The sequence below is a fragment of the Salminus brasiliensis genome, chromosome 19, assembly GCF_030463535.1.
Source record: "Salminus brasiliensis chromosome 19, fSalBra1.hap2, whole genome shotgun sequence".
In the NCBI taxonomy this organism is placed as follows: domain Eukaryota; kingdom Metazoa; phylum Chordata; class Actinopteri; order Characiformes; family Bryconidae; genus Salminus; species Salminus brasiliensis.
Genome location: NC_132896.1, coordinates 16,099,356 through 16,120,530, shown reverse-complemented (window position 1 = coordinate 16,120,530; position 21,175 = coordinate 16,099,356). Strand labels below are relative to the sequence as shown.

Here is a 21,175-nt window from a genome sequence, read left to right as displayed (position 1 = left end):
AACACTGCACAAGAACAAAAACAAGACTCCGTGTCAAGCCCCACCTCCCCCCCCTTCAAGGCCCACAAAGTGGTTTTGAAGTAGCGCAACCTCAAAGGGTCACAACACCACAAGATAATGTCAGAGAGGGAAAGTCCTGAGCTGGACATGAAGGGATAATCCAGGCCAAAGGGTCAGTGGTTGGTAGAGCAGGTCAATAAGGAGTCCATTATGGGACAGTGACATGTCATCAGACAGGGTCACTGATATCACTCCAGGGAGTGAAGACCTAGTCCAAACTGAGCCATCAATACAACACCTGTACATAAGCAGCAGGGGTGGAGGGTCAGGGACAGAAAAAGCAGGTGCTGTTGGTTTAATGTTGTAGAGGTTGCCATACCTAGTAGAGAATCCAACTACGCTACAAATGGATGCAGTTAACCAAGTGAGAGTTTTCACTCTGTCCTAGAAGCAGCTGCCACAACATTCACACCACTACAAGCAAATCCTTCTGCAAATCAACTTTTCCAATCTTTTCAGCTCTTTCCTTTTCACATAAAAAAAGATAAAAGGGAAAATATCTATCTAGGCAGTGTGTATTGGCTTGTTAAAACAGCGTATAATATAACTATATATGTATATATTTATATATTATGGTAAAAAAAAAAGTAGAAAGTAAGAAGGGTTTTCTGTTTTTTTTTTGTTTTTTTTTTTGAGCTACTTAGAAGCAAACCCATTTGTTTCTATGTTTCGCCCCAATTTGTTGTATTTATTTTATTACTGCCTGGATTTACAGCTTAAAAATCACTCAGATATGATTCTTTATAAATTTGTTAACAACTAAGAAGATGAAAATGGGTTTGACTCTAAAAGTCTAGTTCTGAATTTGCCTTGGGTAGCTACTCACTGGACCTCTCAATATGCAGTACAAAGAGGTGTTGATGTGAAAGTGAAAGAGGCCACCATTAGGCTGAAAAGCAAAACACACCTAAAACAGGCCTGAAGAGACCACTTAAAGAAATGATCACAGAATTCTAATCTAGACAAAGTTTGTATGGATGGGATGGAAACATTACAGTACAGATAAACAGTGACTTCAAATGTACCTCAAATCAATTTATACGTTAGTTCATTATAATAGTTTTGAGCCTCTGAAAATGTAGGTTTATGTAAAAACATGTGGGCAGTGTAGTGTTTGTTACACCCCCTGAATTAAAGCTGAAAGTCTATGCCTAAGTCTATGTCTAACTGATGTAGAGGTGACGTGGTGTATAGAACTTTGGCCCAAAACACTTATTTAAAAAGCATTCATGGCACAAAGACGCAAGCAGGGTGTTGATTTGATTTTTCACTTTTTTACTATTATTAATATTACAAGTATTGAGTATTAATAGTGAAACAACATGTGTAATTCAATTATATAGTACAGTACATGTAAGACATGTGTAAAAAAAAGTCTTTCACACTCGCACATCACACACGAAAGTTGTTCCTTAAAGGAACTTTGCTTCAAAAGATTCTTCGGGGAACCAAAAGTGGTTCTTCTATTGCTCCAAAAGATTCCTTTTCATGTTTAAGAAAAAGAAATGAAATCTCTGTGCTTCACTATGTGATGCTTGAACTGACCACTTCTTTATTGGTCCATGAGCTTCAAGTAAGTACAGTAATTATTCACTATCTGCTCCTTTGTTAAATTAACAAAAGGTCAGCACACTGTCACGTCAAACATAGGTGGCTCTTAGCAGGGTAGGAGATGGCATGGAAGCAGGCACAGGCAGACTGACCATCGTGGGGGGAGGGCAGGCCAGATTTCTAGTGGAAATTGTCAGACTATTGCCAAAGCGACCTCATGCCAGGATAATACAAGGTCCATAGGTGTTCCTGAGTCAGTCCCAACCCACATGCTGATAGCCTTTCAATGCCTGAGGGCCAATCTCCACAGTAATTGCTTTTCCTCTGTTTCATCTCTTCCTTTGGATGGGCATTCCAGAAAAAAATAAAGGATTATTCACTTTGTCTTCTCCTGGACAGAAAAGATGAGGTATTTCCAGAGTCTATATCTTGCTGCGCTCGTGTTTGCTTCACAACCGTCCTGAGATCAATGTGAGAAGACATCTTACATAAATAACAACTATTGATTTGAATTTATCAAGCAAATATGATGCTTAATTTTGAAAAATATACTAATATATTCTGTAAGACAACTGCAGGTGTACAAATGTATATAGATTTTCCTTTGATATCTATCTATCTATCTATCTATCTATATATATATATATATATATATATATATATATATATATATTTAGATCTAAACGATCTAAACAACAAACTTAATAATAATAATATTGAATAAATAATAACAATGACATAAATACTACTACTAATAAACATAAATAACATTTAAATACAAATACAAATATTTAGACAGATATGATTATTTATTATATGTTTTAAATATTTATATAGATTTTTTTTCATTTGCTGCATGCTTTTTATTTTATGAACATGCTAACATGCTAGCTTTTCCATGCATTATAGTCAGTTTATAGTCAGCCTTCAGATGGGAAAACACACTCCAGTCTAGAAGATGGCTCTCAAATCGACAAAGCGAAATGACCCTGCATCCGAACTGCAAATGTGTACTGTATGAAAGCATTGTATTTGTTGTTATTCTCGCCAGGCATTAATAATATACCAGCTCATCGGCCTGCCTCACAGCTCGTCATTTGGTATTCACTCGTTCAAGCATTAGGAATGGGTTAAAAGAACTTCACATGCAGAAGTGATATTATATGTCAGGGCCCAGATGATGCTCAGAAGACTCTTTCTTTTGGTCAGTGACCAAAAAAGCACTGCAACTTTATGACTAGATCAAACAGTATTACCAAAACAACAGACTGCATATAAAAGCATTGCCTGGCATCACTTACACATTAGCAAAGCAAGCCTTGATTGTGAATGGGTGACTTCTCATGAATTACAATGTCAAAGAAATAACATCTGCTCCAATAATGACTATTACACTGTACACTGATGTGTATCTGAAGTCCTCCTACCTACTAAAACAAATGCGCTGATTCCTCCCAAATGCTCCCAAATGAGGTAGGTGTGTGTTTGTGTGTGTGTGTGTGTGTGTGTGTGTGTGGAGTATTCTGTTTAATTTAGCCTGTCTCCTAAGTGATTTTGTTACATTACCTAAATAAGGTGAAATCTGGGGCAGGCAGACTCAAGTAGACTGGTTGTCGGACTCAGTGAAGTGTGAAATTGCAACACCAGACAGGCAGCATAATAGCTCAGAAGGGGGCTAATGTTCCTGCTACATTCACAGAACATTTTTATAATGGCTAAATTAAAAGAAAAAATATATAGATTTATTCTGGGCTCACTATTCTTTCTAATTCATTGTTTCGTTTTAGCATTCTTGTTTCAAATTCCCATTCATTGCCTCCGTTTGGCCTCTTTTCTTTCAGCGAGGTCCCGCGTAATGGACGGATGCTTATTAAAAGGAAAAGGGCCCACGGTTAAAGAAGGAAGGCGGAAATCAAATGGCTATGGCTGGGAAGGGGAGATACACAAGGCTTGTAATTTGGGTCTTTGGAAGTCCCCCCGCCACGTACAAGCAAGCACCCTGTCGTGTCAGCAGAGGAAGGAACAATTTGAATTAATAACTGTGAGTATCCCCGCTTTTCCACACAGCCCGTCCCATCCCCCTGCAGGCCTCTCCCCCCAGCAGCAGCACCCCCAAGGTGATGGTGGAACGGATCAATAGTGGCTGCAGGTTGCTTAAGTCACGAGATCTGCTGTGAAAGAATGAACTTTTCCTTTGACGAGACCGGAAGTCGATAATTTACTTACTTGTTAAACTCTGGAAGGAGCTTTCGTTTATTTTACTGCATTTGTAACCTTCTACAAACATATCACTGCTGTCACGCAAACATCTTGTATCTCCAAAATGGCATTCTGGACCATTAGTATTGGTCCATTCATCATAAAAGTCTGCCATAAGGTTATAAGGACAGCCACCAAGTTGTAAAAAAAGGCAAAAAATGGTGGTGGCAAAATGCGACAGTCCTTTGTATCATTACTAAAGATGATTTTAGTCTCATTTGTTTTTACAGTTTTATGTTTACACAGTTTATTTATCAGTGTTAGCAGTTATGCACTTTAAAAATACCTGAATCTGCATTGGCCTACGGTTCCCAAATTGCTGCCTCCCAGTGTCAGAACACTGAGGAACCAATTATTAAAGTCTCTGACATTCTCTGAGTTTGCAGACACCGACATCAATGATGATCTCGCTTGCAGAAACTGGTGTCAAAATGCATGCAAGGACCAGGTCAGTGACCTTCCTTCTCAATATCATACTAAGTGTTCGGCACAGCAAATAAGACACTGCATATTTGACTTTTTCTGTGTTGTTTTGTTCCATGGCGGTGGCAGTGCTCCCAGCAGACGGGGTACTGTCTAAGCACACAGGGCATGCAGACAGACAGACAGCACGTGTAGATTAAGAAGGTTTAACCTTGTTTAAAATTATTAATCCACTTCTAATTCCAGCTGGCTCCCCCCAAGAGAGGGACCCTATCAGAAAAATCAGTGTGTTCATTGTGAGATCCGGCTGAAGGAAAGGGGTGTGTGCTAGCCCCATCCACCACTGTGCTTCCAGCAGACCACTGATTAAAAAAAAAAAAACCACAACACCCCCCCCCCCCCCCCCCTTTACTCACACACAGTCCAAAGTCTCACCAGGGAAGAGCCTCATTACTTCCTTTTGGAAAAGGTTTTTTTTTTTTTTTTGGGGGGGGGGTCCTTTTATGTGCTATATATTAGGCAATAATGTCCCAGAAGGTCATACACAACACTTTTACTTTTCACCAAGAATTAAATATGCAACTTCTTTCTTTTTTGTGTTCAATCATTCAAACCCAGACACCCTGGGCTGGAGAAGGACGGCTCTGTATCTGATTCTGTATGATGTGCAATAATAACATACAATAGATTTAAGAAACTTTAACAGAAAATTGAATGACAAGGTCACTAAAGTTCTTTATTGGTTAATGGTTTTGCACAGACATATGATTAGCCATCTGACATTAACTGAAGCAATGCACATTTCTTATATGATCAATCAGCATTTATGACAGTATCAAATATCAGGATCATTTAAGTATCTGCATTGTACAACTGTTTAGTTTTGATTGTTTTGCATATTGTTGTCCTACGAAAATCTTATATCACTTCTATTTCCTTTTCTCACTTTTTGACATAATTCAAACCTGTTACAATTTAATTTCACAAAGCTTAGACTAATAGAAACGCTCCTAGATGTTTGCATTGGACGTTCTTTTTTCCTTCTCCTGTAAAACTGACATTTTGGAGATAAAAGGTTTGTGCATGACAGTAGCAATATACTGTATTATGGAGTCCCGTGCTAACATATCTGCATTTTAAGCTACTATATTTGTAATTCTTTACAAAAAAGGAACAGTAAAACACCTAAAACACCAAAAGGGCCATTACAAACCTTAGTTACCAGAGAATATCCCCACCAGTTTGTACAGACGTCCCTGTACTGAGTAATACACCTTAGTGTGTAATAAGCCTTTCTGTGTTAAGTAGTTAATTATTAGTTATATTTCTGAGTAATTCTACTTCAATTCTACTTCAAATTTCTACATTTTATAAATGTTTATAAATCACTACCGGCAGCTTTAGTCCAGAATTTCCTTGTCGGTGCACCCCTACCAATAACCTCATCTTAAGATTATTTACCATAGTTTGTGGTTTCACATTGATGACCAGTGGACTGAAGTAGTCAGTAAATAAGTTTACTAACATTATGCACATTTTAACAATGCAATCAATTGGGAAGCACTACTATATTAAAACTGATTTTTGATGATTCTATGATGCTGGACTACTACTCCAAAACACGTTCAATTTCTTCATAATGTAATTCCAGGAATATTTAGATTTACATGATCTTTATTTTATAAATGTTTCTGTATCAGCATTGGGAGACATGTGCATGAAAAAATATTCTTGATATCAGCATCAGTCCACAATTCTTCCACCAGTACTACCCCTACTAATGTCTCTTGCAAGTCAATCAATATTTTAGGGATTCATGACGATACTGGACTCATATCAGTGTCTGCAAAACACCTCAGAAACATGCTTAGATTATATATTTTTAAAGTGATCCAGGCAGATTTGGCCCCTACTAAATTTCATAGAGGTGTATGTATCAGCATTGGTAGATTATTATGTTGGATATCAATGTTTCCCCACCAACAATCTCCTTTTAAAGTTCTTTACCAGTCTCTGACTGTTGTACTGGTTTTTGCACAGACTGCAAAATTCTGCACATGACTAGTAAATGGTTCCAAAAGTGACTCCCGCCCAGCATTCGTGAGCCCCAGGAAAATGACTGCGGCCTTTAATAACATACATTTGCAGCAGCTGCAACCAGTGTGACTTCACTTTTCACTGTACTGCGTTTCAGTTGCACTAAGCAACAGCTAGAGTCCCTCTGGAAATCAAACTGTCGTTTCACCCCTACGAATGAATATCTAAATCCAAAAGTCTGTGTAAAGCCCCTCATTTATTCCTCCTGCACTCCTGGCTGACTGAAAGGTGTCGCTTCCGAAAAGGAGAGGAAAAAAAGAGAAGCACCAAACTTTGGGTGTATCCAGCGTCCATATGCACAGAGCTGTACATTCTAGACTAACAAGTTAATGATTTATGTAGACAGCATGGATAAGCCCAGAGAGGCCAAAACATTTAGGCCCACCCCCTCAGGACGTACGCTATTATGCCCGTCTCAGTCTTGCTGATGGCCGTGTATAACTCTCCATCTCTCCTTGGCACTTTTTTTTTCTTGCAGACAGCCATTAGACCTGTCATCTCCCATACTGCATCCACTCCTGCTCTTGTGGCAGAAAATTGCGGCCCAATTAAAAGTAATCAAAGGCTGATGAGTAAAAAGCATCCCTCCATTTATGCTTTTAATTTTTTTTTTTTGGGAGGGGGGGCTTTTTTTCTTTCTTTCCATCTGGCCACTCACATGATGATTTGTGAGTGCCGGTGGATTGACAGAACAAAAGGAAACTGTTGTGGACTCGCTTATTTAATCAATTATTTATTTATTTTAATGTCATGGCAAGTTGTTGTATCCCCCTGACTGTAACAGTGGATGGAAAATTACTGTGATTAGGCAGAGCCTTCGCTCCTGCCCTTACCACACCAGGAGCACCCAGGGGTTTGGCACCCATATACAGTACAAAGAATAATAATAAAAAAAGATGAAATAAGCAGATACGGCCATTAAAACCTCTGCGGACAACACACTACAAGGTGCAAAAAAGGAGTTTACCCAGCTGTTAATCATTTAACCATTACCAACCAAAATCTGGCATGTGTGTGCATTTTTTAGTATTGTTTATAACAATTTAATGAACCATTTACAAGCTATGTGATTTGCACAAGCTCCTAACACTTTTTCAGTCTTCAGTTTTAGAATTTGTACTTCTCGGAGCCATATTCATATGCGATGTGTAATCATTTTGACACTTAAATACATTAAATATAGAAATATTGAATCCATTTTTGATATAGAATGTGAATAATTTTGTATTCTTACACTTCTTGTCTCAGAAAATAGCCATCAAGACATAACCTAAACGCAAGCCTCATGATAAACATATATATATATATATATATATATATATATATATATATATATATATATATATATATATATATATATATAAACAAATATGATTTGATTAAGCTCATTTTATGAATGAAAAAAAAATATTGGATGTCGAACCACAATTACCCAATATCTGAACCTACCATTAAAGTTCTACGAAGACTACGAAATTCGGCAAATTCAGTAAATCATTCCGAAAGTGACTTTCACCCAACTTTAAAGACCCCCTGAAAAATGACTGCAGCTTTTAATAACAGCACCCAAAATTAGGCACATGGGTGCATCGTATCTTTTTTCTGTATGCTTACAGCCCTGTTTATAGCACCATTTTAAAAAAGCTCAGTAATTTGCAAAGATCATGATACTTTTACAGTACAGAAATACCCAAGAAATGACTTGACGCAAGCCTCATGATTCCGATGTGGAAAGCACTGCCAATAATGTGATTTGATTAAGCCTAATAAGAGGAATTAGAAGGCTCAATTCATTTCTGTTAATATAATATGACATGCACCTTATTCAGGCCCGCCGGGACTTGGAGAAGGAGGCAGGTGACAGCTGTGTCATCACTGCTTCCCCATGTACAGTAAGTAAATTATTCATAGCCTGTGGCAGCCATTAACTGGACATACAAATGTTCCAGTAGAGCTAAAAAAAAAAATGGTACACCGTTCTGCCACTTCTCTTTGGTCAGATATACACTGAATGAAATGTGATCTACTACAGGAGCACTATTGCCACTATATTTAGTAACACCTTGGGTTAAATAAGGCATAATAATGTTCCACTGTGTTGTACAAGTATATAGCACAATTTTATAAATATACAAGTATTTAAAAACAGGGATAATTCCATCAGCAAGTAATTTTAGAACTGCTTTTGGACTTTATACTAGCTGTTTCTAGCTGTTATACTGATTCTGGCCTCACGGATTGGCAGTTAGCAGTTAAGGAAGCCTCTGCCAAAATCGTACTGCTGTCGGCAAAGATTTTCTTACAGAAAAAACATTTACGACCTCTAGTAATAACTTCAGATGTTCCCTGAAATAGCGATTTGAAAGCGATTTCAACAAGTGATATATGATGGATTACAGACCTTTGGTTGTACTTGGCTGAGAGAGTTAAAATCCTGGCATTTATACATAGAATAAATCAAACGCCGGCCCCTACTGCTCACTGCACACTTATTAGAATAGATGGAAAAGGTCTGTGAACAAAAAACAAAGGGACGTGTCAATATGGAAATGGTGGGCCGATGCAGATGTCAGATATTTTTCATGTTCATATCTGCTGACACTGACAGACAATGATACAATACACTTGTGAAACGTAGAAATTGGGACTGAATCATCCAGGATTCAAATGCAAGCCTCATGATTCCAATAAATACAGTGTAAATATCATGATTTGATTAAGCTCATTTAATAAATGGAAAAATATATTGGGTGTCAAACCACAATTACAGTATCGGAGCATTCCCACCAATACCTTCCCTCTAAAGTTCTTTACCAATCACTGTTGTACTGGTTTTTGTATAGGCTACAATATTCAGCAAATTCAGTAAATCGTTTCAATAGTGGCTTCCACCCAACACATTGAAGTGCCCCAAGAGAATATATTGCAGCCTTTAATAACATCAACCAAAATTAGGCACATGGGTGCATCAGAATTTTTTTCTGTATGCTTATAGCTCTGTTTATAGCACCATTTTAAAGCTCAGTAATAATAAATTATAGAATATAAAAGATATCTGCCTGATGCTGTTATCCAGAGCAACTTACATTTGAATGCTGTTACAGATAAAGGTAAGTCTTGGTGTAGTCTGATTACCCAGCTAAGGAATCAAGCCCTGGTCTGCCATGGAAAAGGCAGTGTTGTTACTCACTACACTACACCAACCAACACTTGGTTCTTCAAATATCAATCCTATTTAAGCAATTTTCTGTTAACACAGTAATAAAACTCTGAGTTACAAAATCATTGTACATTAGTCTTGGTCCACTAATTGATATAATCGAGAATTGTGATCAACGTATCGCAAATATTGTGACAATGATCATATTACATACAGGTTTTCCTTCTATTGCTGTTATTTAATTTATTTATTTACTTTGTACAACCACTGTAATTTTAAGTTAGTAAAAAAAGATACAACAAAAATACTTTAGGATTCATAAAAATAACCCAATGAACAAACTAACCAATTAACGACACCCATACAAACTCTTGAAATTTAGAACACAGATTTTTCAGTTTGGTAAAACCTGGTGCTCCAGCCGAGAGTAAATAGACGATCCTGTCTAGAAGAAGTGTGTCAATTCATCAACTTCAGGAAGATCATCCCTGCATGTTAACCGCGGTGCTTGCTGTCAAGCAAGCATTATACTTCTTCTATGATAATTATATTGCTATCAGGGGAAAATGTAAGCTGAAGGGTAAGTCTAAGTAAAACTCATATATAAACAGGTATCTCCAACTTTACAGGGGACGGAAAATAAAAATAAAATTCTTTAATGGAAGTCATTTTGAAGCATTTCTATTGGCTCATTCATCACGGAATTGAGACATGATGTAAAGAACAAATGCCAAATGAAAACTATGTCAAAAAGTGAAAAAAATGAGGTTTTTGGTGTGACAGCAACAATATGGAAATCAATAGATTTACCTTTTTTTATGCTAGGATACAGAGAATCCCTAGAAAAAAGGGCAAAAACACAGCAATCAAGGCACAACCACTTCCCAATCGCTGCATTTAGCACTGCAGTTCCTCCTGAGAGCACAATCATGCTGAGCATCTACATTCATAAAGCTGGTCATGTTTAAACTGCATGGACTCGTCTCGAAACATAAACAGATTCATAAAATATTGGCCAAACCATTCGCACCTTGGCTCGCTTTTCCGCTGATTTGGTGTGCACAGCCTGAGCCTTACGCAGAATGACAGGGTTATATTTAATCCCTGCCCCGACCGCATGTGGAGTTACAAGTTCTCCAGCAAGTGTGAACTTGGCGAGGAGGCAGCGCTACTACTGCAAGGCCCACCGCCACATTTTAACTGTTGCTTTCCCTCCGAGTTCCTCTGCGTCTCATAAACCGAAGTGATCAGACACAGCACTGCACAGCGAGCGAGCCTCGAGGCTTGAAGGAAAAGGTTGGTGGGAAACGATGAAAGTCCGCTTGCTCACTTTATGATTGCACGTTCCAGTGTTCTGAACGTGAAAGGCAAGAGTTATGGGCTCTGTCTGACCTCTGGCATCAACTCGTGTGGTTATCACTGCGTGAAAAAAGGAGGAAGAAGCCTCCCCTTCATTCATCTCCAGCAAATGTACGCCAGCCGAGGAAAGGCTCATGCTGCAAGCCTCCTTCATTCACCCTGTCCGTGTTCTTCTCTGCATTACGCATGGGCCAATGAAAAGGCCCGGCCTCCACCGGTCGCCTTTGTTCCGCGCAGAGTGTCCTGCATTTGGTCGCCTTCCTCACGCAGGGGCCGGGAGGAGCTCTCCAGGTTTCCCACTCATGCTTCTCATTACTGGGGCATGTTGGGGTTTTATGGAGTCTTGTAAACCACTGAATTACTGCACTTTAAAATAGATTTTGACACTGTTATGTGAGCATGCTTATGGAAAAGCCTTTCATTGCTAGACAGAAGACTCATACTGGCGGATGACAAAAGAGCATGACTTGTTAATTATTTTTAACGGCCGGATAAAATGATTATGAACTGGGGTAAAATGCACAAAGGGCCAGTAACAGAAATAACGGGACTTGTGTGAGGAAAGAAAGAGGGTAAGAAAAGTTGGTCTGTGCGAACATTTATGGCAGCCTGGCTGGTTTTAATTAGAACAGTATTGTATTATCATTGTAATAGGACAATCAAAATATGCAGCGGCATATAATGTAAAACTCATTATATGCTGTTTATGAAACAATATCGTTCACATTTAATGTAATCTGTTGGGTTTTGCATTGAGGCTGTTGTCTCTTGTTTGAAATAAGACTATTTAACAGTGTTTTAAATGAGAACTGGGGGGGCAGATTTGAATAATCACATTTCATTGAAAATACACCTGCTCCACGTTAGCTAGTCTCGACTCATCAATTAAACAAAATAGCTTTAATCACACCGAACGCAACTGCAAACTGAGAAAACACATTTAACGGAGGTAGAACCATGATATCACACTGAAATCTAATTTGTGCTGAAGGTGTGTTCTTGGAAAATAAATTAACATGAAATAAAAAATTCCCCTGAATTAATTATTTTCAAGAGAGGGGTAAATTGTGTAAATACTTGTCTTGTGGTAACTGCATCATGTTTTTCCTTTACACACACACACACACACACACACACACACAGACATTTACACACACAGAATCTAGAAATGAACCTCTCAGTGACAGCCTTCTATCACTGTGTCCCTCTTCCTGCTAGGGATCGGCGCTTGTCCCGTCTGCGCGTGCCCTCTCGGGGCTCCTTTGAGGTAGAGGCCGTCTGCAGGGCGGCAGAGCGGTCAGAATGGATGGTGGCAGCCAGTCAAAACACTGCCTGTTATTCCAGCCTGGGCCCAAGTGCTGGTGAAGAGCTTCTTTTCATGCGCCCTTAATGTGGTAAAGTGATCTTCTGCACAATAGGAACACTCAAGGAGGCCATCCCCAGCAAACAGGCCAAAACAAACAGCTCCCCCAGGCCTCTCGGCTCACCCCGGCCAGCAGAGCACACCACCTCTGAGGTCCGCCTTGCTGGACTCGTGCAAGGAAAACGGAAAAGCCAAAGTACACACAGTGCATCAACGCACACGCACATGGGCGACGGTAAGATGTGTAAGTAGGCGATGTGTGTTCCGATATTCTGTTTAAATACATATTCCAATTTACAAAGATATTTTAGGAAGATATTTTAAATGGTTATGAAAAGCGAGAAAAAAATTAATATTGGACAATAAATGCATTAATTAAATGAGATAAAAGGTTGGCATCCAATGAGCTGCTTTGACTGACTTTGCAGTTGTGCAGTTTTTAGACACTGCTTGGCACTGATGTCTATCAGCTATAGGAGAACCATGTTTGGTTCCACAACAAATCATTTTTGTGAAGAAGCTGTGGGTATGAAGAACCTTTACACTGACTTCAGAACGCCTTAAAGGCCTAAAGGTTTCCTCATACATACCTCTCTTTTACAAAATGGTTCTTTATGAAACCAATGATGGTTCTTCTCTGGCATTATTTGAAGAACCCTTTGTAGCACCTTTATTTATAAGAATGTATATTGGGTCTTTGTTCTTCGCTTTCAGAAAAAAGGTACTGTACAGGAACGTGTTTTACAACCTTACTGTAATGTAAATGTATCCTCAAAGGTACAACATGGTCTATAAGGTATTGTATACCTTTAAGGTGCACTATATTCACTTTCCCAGAAGAAGTGTCCGTGTTGTTTGTGGTTATTGTTTATTTTTATTAGAAAAGTAACATAAAAAGGCAGTGAATGGAGAGGCTGCGACTTAAAAACAACAAAAACAACTGCAATGGAGTTCAATCATGGTTCCTAACTACAAGTAGTGTAGACGTCCCTCTGAGACCACCACTCAAGTAACAGTTTGGTACCTTTTTACTGAGAGTGTAGAAGCACTAGCAACAAACTCAGAAAATTGTACTGCACTGTATTTTCTACCCTTGCAAACACACACACACACACACACACAAATACTGCGATACTGTGCATATCACAACAATGACTCTGTGTCATTAAACTGTGTAAACTGTGTAAAACACTGCGTGCTCCCTGTTAAACAAGCTGAGAGCAAGCAAAATCGTAGACATTGCAATCATGCAAAAATCTAACCACAGGAACTTGTTAAAAAGTCAAGTTCGAAGCTTTAATTGCTTCATTAACATTGTTGTTGTTGCTTCTAAGAAATGAAATTAACAAGGCTGGCCTATTAAAGAGGAAAACCCCTGCTCAGAGCACTAAATGTCTACAAGGAACTGTCTAAGGTGTTGGCATTACTACTGATAGGGATGCAGGGATATGGAAATTGTGGGGTGATACAATATTTAACATGTCTTTGTGGAAAAACCTGCGACCAAGCTGTAAACAATTATAGATTTATAGATATTGGAACTCAATCGACATGGATTGGCATGACAGAGAAATCAAACACATGCTAGCAGAGAGTTGTAAATTCAGAAGCATGAAAAAAAGAAGCTATAAGAGCTCTTAGGCAGGTCACAATACTCACCACCAAATTTCGGTCTTCACCAAAAGTCTTCATCAAACCCTTTGTTGGAGCCCCCACATACAGTTACTCCAACAATAAGTACCAGAGTCTCAAAAAAACAAGTTCTAACCCCCCCAGAGCCAAACCACATACTAGAAACCCTTCACTCTGCATCACACTACCACAAACACACACTCAATATATAAATTCATATATATAAAAAGTTGTTTTTTCTTTTATTGTAGTTCTCTTCTTTCTCCTCCCTTTATGTGGTTTCTGTCCGCTTGTTCGTTTCAACATGTTTATTTATCTATGCAGACCCGCCTACTTAAACCTATGCACATGTCAACCAAGGACAGTTCCTACAGTCATTGGACATACAAATGGACATACATTCAGTTATTTCTGTAAATAAATAATAAAGTCTACACAGTCCTCCGAAATAAATACGAAATAAACAGCTGTCTACAGATACTGAAATGATTATTATCGCACATCCGTCTTTATTGATAATGTAATGCAACTAATTTCTGTATCACAGTAGTACTATATTACTGTGGAATGCACTTGTCTGGTATTGTGAAAATGCACATTCTGGTTGTTTTCTTCTACTTTTTAGACATATTCATCATTCATCCCCTGTAACAACGCTGTACTGACAGTACACAAAAATGAATAATAATAGATAAACAGTGATCACATTTTGTCACATTTCATTACCTACAGTCCTGTGCAAAAGCTTTAAGCACTAAAGATATCCTTGTCTGGGCAGTAAGTGTTTATGAGCGTGATAAAACACCAATATTAGAATAAATACAAATAGCATTAATGTAAAAAACAGCATATGTTTTCATTAAAATCTTTCCACAGCTCTCCTTATTGGAGTCAAAAGGAGACATTCGTGTTACTTTTTACTGTGATCTGGACTTTTAACAACCAGAAACACATGCATTGCAGGGGAAACTGCTTTTAAATAGTGTGCTACAGTGCCTCTGCAGATCTCTGCACAGTACTCTAGGTCCGTGCATCAACAACCTCTCACAAACAGTCTCGTTTCGGCTACTACACACATCACAGTGGTTCAAATATACGGGGAACATAATGTGCCAAAGGTCTTAGCATATTCTCACTGTGATTGAGGGTTCAGGGCCTGAGCCTGACCAAGAGCTCAGCCGTAGTTCTGACTTTGACTCAGAGTGCTGACCAGAGCAGCTCCTTGCACAGAGGCCCAGCTGGCCATGGGACAATTTGGCCGACAATGACAGTAGAATTAGCGCTCACTTTTATTAGCCCGGCCTCAAATTACTTTCTCTCACTCTCCAAGCCGCTCTCCCTAAACCAAGCAAGCCAATTCAAAATGGAACTTTATTTGAGGTCAGCCCATGCCCATAACAAGCCCTTTTTCTCAGTCCCGAGCACATAATCGTAGCTATTAAAGAAAAAACGCACAACTGTTTACGATGCACCGACAATCGCCAGCATTATACGAGGCAAATACAAATAAGACTCCTGGAACAGGCCCTTTCACTAGGCCGACAGAGAGAGAGAGAGAGAGAGAGAGAGAGAGAGAGAGAGAGAGAGAGAGAGTGTGTGTGTGTGTGTGTGTGTGTGTGTGTGTGTGTGTGTGTGTGTGAGAGAGAGAATAGGAGGCGAGGGCTATTTTTCTTTTGCGCCCTTCTTCTTCTCTTTCTCCTCTTTTTCTTCTTCCCTTTGCCTTGGTCTTCTTGTCTAGTGAAACATGTGGTCAGCTGTTGTGCTTCCATGTGGTCAGATGATCAAAGGCAGAGTGGGGTAGTAATTGTCCCCCGCTGAAGCGCAGCTCGGCCTGGGATCAGGGTCCCAGCAGGTGGGGGGACAGCCATGAGAACGGCCGGAGAAGGCTGGAGGAACGCGAGAGGCCCTGCCTGGCAGAAATAAAGACTTCCTAAGGGCTCCTCGCTGACAACAGAGCTGCTCGGGGAGGGTGAAAAATGAAGCCTCCACACATTTTTTTTTTTTTTGAAGAGGGGGAAAAAGGGGGCGCTGCTGGGGGATGGGGTGGGTAAAATGGACGCATACGAACGAGGGATTATAATATTTGGTAAGACAGAGGGTTGCGATGTTTTCGATGGAGAGTGATTTTGTTTACTAGCTTTGGATGCTGAAAATGACCGTCTGCGATTAGCACCACATAAAGGGGCATGACAACTGTCGCTTCTGTGAGATGTTTCTTTAACCTCCAAATCACAGCACAACACAAAAAAATAAGCAGGTTGAGATGCACACCTACAGCAAACACAGAACAGTGAACGAGCCGGCCCAAGGAAAGCACAGTGCGGCTGAGTCTGTGTTTACCTGCTGACCGGAGGGAGCTGTGAAAGCTCACGAGTTGGGCTACTTCACATATATGTGGGAGCCCACAAAACACTTTTCACTGCTGTCTGTCATTTTGATTGCCCAGCACGACTCCCTCCGCACTCACCAACCCCTCCGACCCACCCCCCAATCCTCTTCAATCCCGCCCTCCCTCCAGCCAGATGGCTTTTTTTTTTTTTTTAACTGTCTGTGGGCTCTTGCACCTCCACACTAAATCCCTAGAAGGAGCAGGAGGAACAGGCCAGCGGGGTGTGTGTGGACAAATGGTTTGGAGGTAGCAGAGCAAATAAAACGGATTAAGAAGGAGCCTTTTCACAGATACTCCCAAACTAGTTCCTGGCGCTTCTTGGACGCCGCCTTGAAGAGCAACAAGGGTCAGCCGTCTGAACTAACAGACTTTATTTGGACACTTTAAAAAAAATAAAGGCTCCTAAATGATGTCCATTCTTGAGTTGAAAGATGTGGAGCAGTTTAGAAAAGCGAGAAGCGATACTTTAACTGGATGTGCAGCAAGTAGCCTAACTAGCCTCTCCATAAGGGAAATAGCAAGACAGCCCCAAAGTGCCAACCATCACAAAATAAAAACAGTAAATTCCTAATACAGGTGTGCGAAAAAATTCAGGACACTCCATTAAACCAGTTTTTCATGAACATATTTAAACAGACACCTTCCATGAAAATAAAACCCCAGCAGTCTTTTTCTGATGGCAGCTGCATGTACTGTGACATTAACTATGGCAGGAGATGCCTGTAGGTCCCATGATGACATTTTAGGATTGTTGGAGACCTGACCATGTTGCCAATGTTTTATATTAATAAAAATGATGTAGTGAACAGCTAACTGTTTCATTTCTAACTGTTCTCAAATCTTTTTAAATCCCTTTCCCAGACTCATCTGCATCTGCAACCTTCTTTCCAGGCCTCAGAGAGCTTACTGAATGTCACTATAGTGATACTACGGCTGGGCGATATAGTGAAAATACTGCATCACAATATTTGAAAGACATTTTTCACGATACACAATATTTATCAGGATACATGTGATTACAGACATCAGTAGCAACAGCAAAACGGCTTATTCAGATACTCTCCTGTGCTGAGTACAGTGATTTTTATTCAACATCTGCTGCTGTTCATCTTATTAAATGAATCTAATCACATTGTTAGTAATGAAACCTGCAGCTGATCAGTGTTTATTAGGAACTGACAATGTCCTCGATATGCTTAGAAAAGCATACTGTGTGTCACAATATGATAAAAGACTGTCATACTGCCCAGCTCGAAGGGGATACCACTCACTTTTTCAATCAAGAGCAAACAAGACTAAATGTCTGAGGTTTAAATAAAAAACAGGCTCCTCCAAAATCCTCTGCAATTAAGTTTAGGTATTTGAAGTACTAATAAATGTGGGGGTGTCCTACCTATTTCTTCCCAGGACAAAAATACATTCATATTAATGATAATCATTTTACAAATGATATTTCATCAGTTTTATTTATTTACTTCAAACAAAGATCAAATATGATCATATGTTTCCATATATTTATATATATAAAAAAGGTTTTCATGCAATGTCCAAATTTTCAGCTACTTATAGAATCTCATGACTGCAAGCTCACCTTCTAAACACTAACAAGGCCGAAGCTACATGTTTTTATGCAGTCTACAAAATTGATTTCCTCAAGAGCTCCTGATGGTGATCCAGGCTTGTTCTGACAGTAGCCATTACTGCTGCACACATGTAACACACCACACGTATCTCTGGGAGTGAGAATATCCATCCCATTTTTACAGGTTGGTAGCGTAGAGTGTTTTTTTGAGCTACGTGTGTGTATGCGTGTTGTAATTGGCCGTTTAGTTGAATGGTTAAATTACTCCCTGTCCACACAGGAGAGCTACACTTCCGTCAATGCAATTATGTCACTCCAGCGCTGCATGTGATCGAGTCTGTTCCATCTGATCTGATCCGTGAGTCTGATCCATTCTGTTCATTTGCTCTAACACAAAAAAGAGAAGGCATATCTGTAAAACGGCATTACTTGCCAACACCCTAGCAGTCACCTGGCAGACCATAGCAACCACATAGCAACCAGATAGTAGCTCCAGAGCAGTCACCTACCAACACCATAGCAACAACCTTAAAATCCATTCTTGCAGCAAACTGGCAACCACCTGGGACACCTTAGCAACCACTTAAAAATGGCATTACAATTGCATACAGCTAGGTATGCTGTACAGTTGTTATTGTAACAACTGCACAGCACCAACCTAGCAACCACATGGGACACTGTAGCAACTACTTACCAAGAACAGACCTTAGTGACCCTAGTGACCACGTAGCAACAACCTAGCAACTGCATGAACCACTTAAGCTGCTTAACCATTCCGCATTTTCCTCAGCAAATGCACTTTTCTGGTGTCCGACTTTTTGATTCTATTCTTAAGTGAAGAGCTTTAATTAAAAACAGCTTAGTCATTTTTTTACAATGAAATACCTGATCAATTAGTCGAAAATTATTCCAAAATTAATTAAAACCAACAGTCAGAACCTTTAATCGACATAATCTTGCCAATGTCAATTATTCCGATTTTTTTAATTTATGTAAATACATTTTCAATACTGTTAGTACTTTCCCCACTGTGTGTGTGTGTTCATGTACTGTCTCCTTAAAAACATACTACTGCATGTGTGGTCACGTGACTCTGCCCTGGAGTACATGGAGGACAACTCAAACACTGAGCCACTCGAGCAGCTTATATTAATCGTTCATTAATCGTAATCAAGGTAAAAGGTTAACTGGTTAACTGTGATACTGATTTGAGGTCATATCACCCAGCCCTATCAATCAGTACTGGTATCAGTTGATACCCAATAGTTCAATAACAATATCCATGTTGGAAAGAAAAAAGTGGAAAAAAGCACATTCATGTTTAAGAGCATAGATGAAATTGTAGAGCACATTTATAAACATAGGCTTCTTTAACAAGAGTCTTCAGTGTGTTCACTCTCCAAATAACCAAGCAAAAAGGGCGTTCGGGGAGGAAAGACGCTAATATGTCCATCATAGAGTCATTTTTCTCAATAACATGCTTTCAGATAATTCTCATAAATGAAGGTAATGCATACACAAACACATGAAACTTCAACATGCTCCAGTAAACATGCAGAACGCATCCTACAACATATCTATTATGGCAGAAGTACAAACAGCCCTGGATTTCTCGAGCACGTTGGCTACAGCAGAGCCTGAAGTCAATATGCCAAATGCTGGGAACAGTTCAACAGGACGACGTGCTTGATTCACCAGAAAGAGGAAAACGCCTTGTCAAAGACTGAACTGTATGACATTCTAGGTCAGGTAGAGAATGGAACAGCCATGTTAGACTAACATTAGGCAACCATGTGTACCCTTATCCAATCCATGAATACACAGTTGTGCACAGTATAGGAGGGATTTATGGTTCTGCTAGACAAGCTACTGTATGCATGCTTATGTAAAATCCTCTGTAAATATGCTTGTGCAGATCAGGCTTTAATGGATCTCCTACTTGACCCCGGTTGAAAATGAGATTTAATGAAAATATGTTTAATAAATATAGAAATACATCCCAGTCAAACATATCGGCCGCTGATGCAGTGGCAGTCAACTGAAACATTAGCTGTGAATTTTACAGCGAGCTGACACTTGACTTCCTGATCGGGTGTCATCATGTCACTAGGCAACATGGCATGAATGTCTTGCTTGAATAAAGAGAGATATTTTGGGCTGGCAATCATTAAAAAGAAAGCTGACACGTTTTGCACGAGAGACGCACATGAAAAAACAAAGGGAACATCATAATCAGTCTGTTCCTTCAATGTGCCATTCCAGAAAATCTCTCCCGCACAGAACCTTATTCACACCATTCAGTTATCAACCATTTGCAACTATCAACCACACCGCTGATTAGAGCTATCCAGTGCACAAACACACCTGTCGCCTAATGAGAATGAGTGTAATTTGAAGCATAAGCATAAATAAAAATCTTGGGGTGGTGCTGAATCTGGTGTAGAGATGTTTTTGAATGACAAAAACTATATATACAGTCACATCAGAATATTATGGCCGTGGGAATAACCACCCTAGTGAGACATCGTGGCATGGGCTGTATTAAGTGACGAAATATGTTCATTATAGATGTTAACTGGTCCACAGTGCTCTGTCCCACATTGTCTGTGTGTGTTCCCCTCTGGCATTACTGGCCCCTTGGGCACAACTGATATGCCATTGGGAAGCACTGGATGTGTGAGAAGTCCACAATCTGTACACCTTCTCTACAGCAGTTCAGTGAAAGTTATTAGTTTCCGAGATGCGACCACCCTTTAGCTACTACCGCAGTCATGTCAGAATATTATGACCACCCCTGGTTCGTATTGACTTCAGCCTGGGACTTCTCAGATGCCATGAGACAGGGTCTGCTGCACGTATAAATAAGCGAGTATCACAGTCAGTGGTAGCAGTTCCATGATACATGGCATAACAATATTTTAACGCTGAGACCACATGCATTAGTATAACACTTGCTGTCCTATATCCAGTTAAATTGATCAGATTAATTTTGCAATGTACTTTGTTATGTATTTTAGGACACTTTCTAAAAAGTATATAGCATATTTAATTAAAAAAAATATATCAATCAATAACATTAATAAAAAATACTGAATCCCAAAAAAGGATAACGATTCTTACCGCAAAACTCTAAAATGGCCAAAAATGTAGCAAGAATTTACCATTTTTAAAAAAATTACTGATATAAGTCTACAGTATACTACATAGAGTACTGTGCAAATGCACAAAGGTAAAGCAATTTATCTGGTTAGTAAAAAAATAATAATTTAAGCTAGTAAACAAATAAACAACACAGTGTGA

General features: G+C 39.4%; 1 long non-coding RNA gene across 2 annotated transcripts in view; it reads right to left on the bottom strand.

The window, feature by feature from the left end:
- Window positions 1–21,175, bottom strand: part of LOC140540677 (uncharacterized) — a 70,584-nt gene that overhangs the window by 17,089 nt on the left and 32,320 nt on the right. The window lies entirely within an intron of this gene.